We start from the raw sequence: 5,212 nt of genomic DNA on the forward strand, positions 1-5,212 counted from the left end.
ATCAATTTCTGCTGACAGATCCCATTGAAAGGGTTCTGCTGTATTCCAGGAGGAGGAGAAAGGTATCAAAAATCCTCAGATAAGTTGAAATATCTGAAATCAGAAGGGTCCCCTGTGCTTACCTTGCTCAAACCATCCCAGGAAGAGCCTGGGAGAGTGGAAACACTGTGGAGGCAGATTTTCAAGTTAGCCTCATGGTTTCCTCAGACTTAGAGCTGTTGGGAGCATTAGAATATTTCTCATGTGGCAAAGATGGCCAGTGGTGACCTGAGTAAATCATTATAGGGAAAAAAGATGAGAATGAATAATCCTTAATGGATGAGATGTCATTATGAGTATTTGATATTACCAGTGATCAGTTATATGAACACCTCCAATCCACACTGACGTTATGGACTCAAATTAGATGTAACTCCAGGTGGAGGGTGATGAAGACTGAGGTTAAGTTTCTGGAATTTGATGTAATGGGACTCAAAAGAAAGATTAAATTCAATTACAGGGAAAAATAATATGATTTTGTAATTTTATTTCACATTAGAATCTATGCCGTGAAATTTTTATCCATTCCACATAGCCCCACCCCACTCCCAAATTTACCTTCTTAGACTCTGGGCATCTGGCCTCCCAACACCATCCTCCAGCCCCAGGTCCTCTCAGCTGAGCATTTTCTGAGTCCACAGGTTCCCAGCATTTTCTTCTATATGAGGAAAAGTGCATTGGCCAGATATGGCAGGGTGCTTGGCCATCTCATGATTTTTACAGTTTGTTTAAAATAAACAGGAACTTGGAGTGCCTGGTTGGCTCAGTTGGTTAAGTGTCTGCCTTCAGCTCAGGTCATAATCCCGGGATCCTGGGATCAAGCCCAGAATCATTGGCTCCCTGCTCAGCAGGGAGTCTGCTTCTCCCTCTCCCTCTGCCCCTCCCTCCACTCATGTTCTCTTTTTCTCAAATAAAAAAAAAAAACTTTAAAATAAACTGGCACTTAATATACAAAAAAAAAAAAAACTCAGAAGAAGGGAATAATCACTAGGCTATTACAGTGTATGCTAGTTTTTAATACCACCAGTTGTATAATAAGCAGGTCTCCAAAAAAAAAGCCCATAATTTTAGCATATGCCAATGCCAATATTCATCCATGGGGTGATTTCAACCTACTTAGGATGTATGTAGTAGATGTAAATGGATAATATATATTTTATATATATATACATATATATATATGTATATATGTAAGCAATTGAATGGGTGGATGGATGATAGGTGGGTGAGTAAGTGCATGAATGGAAAGATAGATGTATAGATGAGTACTTGAATGGATGGGTGAGTAGGAAGGTGGATAGATCAATGTATGGAAGGAGATATTGGCAGATGGATGGATGGTTGGGTAGTTGGGTGATTGAAATAAGAATCTCCAGACACTGTTCTTAACCAGTGACCTGCCTAATCCTAAGCTACCGATTGTTACTGAATGTTAAAATGAGAAGGAGATATTCAAAATAATTTCTCCTATATTGGTACCTTCTAGTTCCAGCTGATCATTGGCTCTTTTCCATTGTGCATGAAAAGAATACCTTCCTTTCTCAGTGATTTACAGGTTCAAATGTAGAGCTCTGACAGTTTCACTGATGGGTGTAGGCTATTTATTTATTTTTCACCACCATATCAAATTTATTATTCCAATGGCACTAATACAGCTGGAGGTGCTCATGGTGACACCACACAAAGTTCCCTGCCTTCTAGCTTCTGTCCAAAAAGAAAGGTCTACCCACTTGTTCCTTCCCCCTTTCTGGGGGGAAATCCACTACGGGCCATTTACCCAAATAAATCTCTCAATGTGCTTTTGTTCTTTTTTTGACATTTGAGTTTCTGAAATGTCCCATCCTGCCTCCCCCGCCCCCACCAGCCAAATAAATCCCAGCTGCTAGTTTGTTGCCTCTGAAATCTTGAAATAAATATTGAAAAAAACGGCATCAAGTGTTCATGTTGAGTGACGGCACTGAGTGGGCCCCAGAACCTGTCAGGTAGAGCATCACTGGACAGTCTCGAGGTGTCATGGAGAATGGGAGGGCTTGTTGCTGTGGTCAGTCGTCAGCCGGGTGTAGGGGCTGTGCTGAGTCCCAGCTGGGGTGGTGGGCTGCAGGGGAGGGCTACCTACAATTTGTCCAGGAAGTTGTCCAGGGCAGGGATGCCTTCCTTCAAGCCTTTATGCTTGGGTGTTTCAGCCACCACCTGGCTGGGGCGGCTGGTGTTGTCGAAGGGATCCGGGGCAGGATCTGCCAGTGGTCAAATACACATTGGGGGAAGGCCTGGCCACTGCTGTTGGACCTCAGGTCAGCAGTGAAGCCAAAGGACTCATTCACAGGCAGGTAGGCCTTCACAACAAACATGGGAGTGCCTGCCACCTGGGACTCCTCAAAGACGTGACCCAGCTCCCTATTCAGGACACCATAGATGCCACCAACCACTTGTTCTGGACACTGAATCTCCACAAGGTAGATAGGCTCCATAAGCCAGGGCTGGGCAGTCAGCACACTGGCGTAGAGGCAGCGCCGGGGGATAATCTGGCCACCCCCACGGTGGATGGCGTCCACATGCAGGGTCACATCGTGCTGATGGAAGTGCACACCACTTATGTTTTCCTCACACAGAGCACCCTCTTTGGTGGCCCATTGGAAGCCAGCTACCACGCTATTCTTGATCTCATTGAGGTACTGCACACCCTTAGTGATATCAGTGAGGATGTTGGGGCCAGTGCCGTCAGGCCTGAAGCACTAGATCTTGCGGGCCTCAGCCACATCCCACTCATACTTCTCGGCCAGATAGCGGGCCTGCTGCTTGAGCTCCTGGTGGGCTGACACCTCACCCTTGTCAATGTCCTCAGCCAGGCCATCAAGGAAGGGCTGTGCCTCATGTACAGCCAGTTGTGCTTGTTGGGGGACTTGGACAGGCAGAGCACATTCTACTCCTCACTGATGGTCTCATGGTAGGAGACTACAGGGTCAGATTTCTTGATGGGAATGCATGCAGGGTCCTTCTCCAGGTCCTTCGGACAGATCTCCAGGTGCAGCTCCCCAGCCCCCTCGATGATGTGCTCCCCTGACTCCTCAATGATGCACTGCACCATGGGGTCTGACTTGGCCAGCCGTTTCAGACTTTCCACTAGCTTGGGAAGGTCAGATGGATTCTTGGCCTCCACAGCAACCCGGACAATGGGGCTCAAGCTGAACTTCATCACCTTCATGTTGTGGGCATGCTCAAAGGTGGTGATGGTGCCAGTCTTTACCAGGAACTGGTCCACTCCCACTAGACCCACAATGTTCCCACAAGGCACATCTTCAATAGGCTCAGCATAACGGCCCATCATCAGGATTATTCTCTGGATGGGCTTTAGGTACAGGTCCTCCTTCTTCCCAGGGGCGTAGTTGGGCCCCATGATCCTGACTTTCAGGCCAGTGGACACCAGCTCCGAGAATACACGACCAAAGGCGTAGAACCGACCTTTGTCAGAGGTTGGCACCATTTTAGGAATGTACATCATGAGAGGGCCTTTGGGGTCACAGCTTTTAATGCCCATGGCTGCTTCGTTGTCTGGGGGGCCCTCATACAAGAGCTCACAGCGATATTTCTGGGCTGTCACAGGGGAAGGCAGATGGATGGTGATCATCTGCAGCAAAGCATCCCCAGCAGGTAGCCAGCGGCGCATCACAGCCTTCAGAAGTGGTTTGCCTTCCTTATCTTTGCCTCCACTGTCCAGCTTGATGTCCAGCTTTTCAATCAGCTTTGCTGTCTCCTCTTTCTTGAAATTCGTGATGGCGTCAAACACCTTGAAAACAGGGTCCAAGATGAGCTGGCAAAACGTCCGCCATAGCTTCTTTTTTTTTTTTAATTTTTAAAATTTTTTTTTTAAATTTTTATTTATTTATGATAGTCACAGAGAGAGAGAGAGAGAGGCAGAGGCATAGGCAGAGGGGGAAGCAGGCTCCATGCACCGGGAGCCCGATGTGGGATTCGATCCGGGGTCTCCAGGATCGCGCCCTGGGCCAAAGGCAGGCGCCAAACTGCTGCGCCACCCAGGGATCCCCCGCCGTAGCTTCTTGCCATCAGGGCTGGTGGCTGACTTGCTGAATTTGCTGTTGGCTGGATCAAAATACCGGTCACCCCACAGCTTCTTCACCATGTCCTCCACTTTCTTGGCCCGCTCAGCAGGCCCCAGCTGGCCCTCGCCCTTGGTAGCAAATTTGGCCACATACATCTCTGCAAACTGCTTCAAGGCCCACCGTGGAGTCCGGACCCTAAACCAACGGTCCCAAGTACAGGGTCGATCCTGATGTTGCCCATGGGACTGCTCTCGCCCTCCCGGTAGGTAGAAATGATGACGCTGACGTTCTCCACAGTGCGCTGGAAGGTCTGGTAGAGCTCCTCAGGCTGCAGCTGCAGCTCCGGCAGAGCCCGGTCCATCTTGTTCATCATCAGCCCTGGCTTGATGCGCTCCGCAGTGGCCACACACCAGACACAGTCCACTACCCCCAAGGCACCGTCGGTGACACGGAGGGCGGCAGTCTCCTCCTCCTCCAAGTCCACGTGCCCTGGGGAGTCGATGAGGTTGATTAGAAAGCCAGAGGCATCCTTACTCTGCTTGATAAAGTTCAAGTCCTTTTGTGGAGAGCTCATAGAAGAGTGAGACAGCCGTGGACTTGATGGTGACGCAGCGCTCCTGCGCGTCCTACCTGGTGTCAGTGCAGCGGGTCTCCCCAGCGCGGGCGGAGGCAATGATACCGGCCTTGCACGCCAGCGAGTCGGTCAACGTGGACTTGCCGTGGTCCTCGTGGGCGATGACAGACATGTTTTGGATGTTGGCCTTCTTGTCCATGATGGCCCGGATCTGGTCTACTGTGAAGTTCACCATGGTGGCGGATGGCGGTGGATTCTCCCAGGTAGATCTGAGCGAAGCGAGTGGCGCCAAGGATGGCGGTGACCACGGCGGAAGAGGGTGTAGGCTATTTCTGAAGCAAAGTAAGAGACTAATTTAAAGAGTTAAATTTTGCAAGAACAATATCCTTGCAAGAAGACTCAGGCACTGTCTTCTTCATCTGGAGGATAACTATGAATTTTGTTTCCTTTCACTCTTCCCCCCCCCCCCCCCCCCAGAAACCACATTCAATGATAGCATTACATTAGGAAATTTCAGGAAGAAAGAGTGAACAAGATTCAC

General features: G+C 49.2%; 1 pseudogene; it reads right to left on the reverse strand.

Annotated features, from left to right (window-relative positions):
* Nucleotides 1-2,123: 2,123 nt before the first annotated feature.
* On the reverse strand, nt 2,124-4,965 carry LOC121493501 (annotated as a pseudogene).
* Between the last annotated feature and the right edge of the window lie 247 nt (nt 4,966-5,212).

This window comes from Vulpes lagopus, chromosome 6 (genome assembly GCF_018345385.1).
Source record: "Vulpes lagopus strain Blue_001 chromosome 6, ASM1834538v1, whole genome shotgun sequence".
Classification (NCBI taxonomy): domain Eukaryota; kingdom Metazoa; phylum Chordata; class Mammalia; order Carnivora; family Canidae; genus Vulpes; species Vulpes lagopus.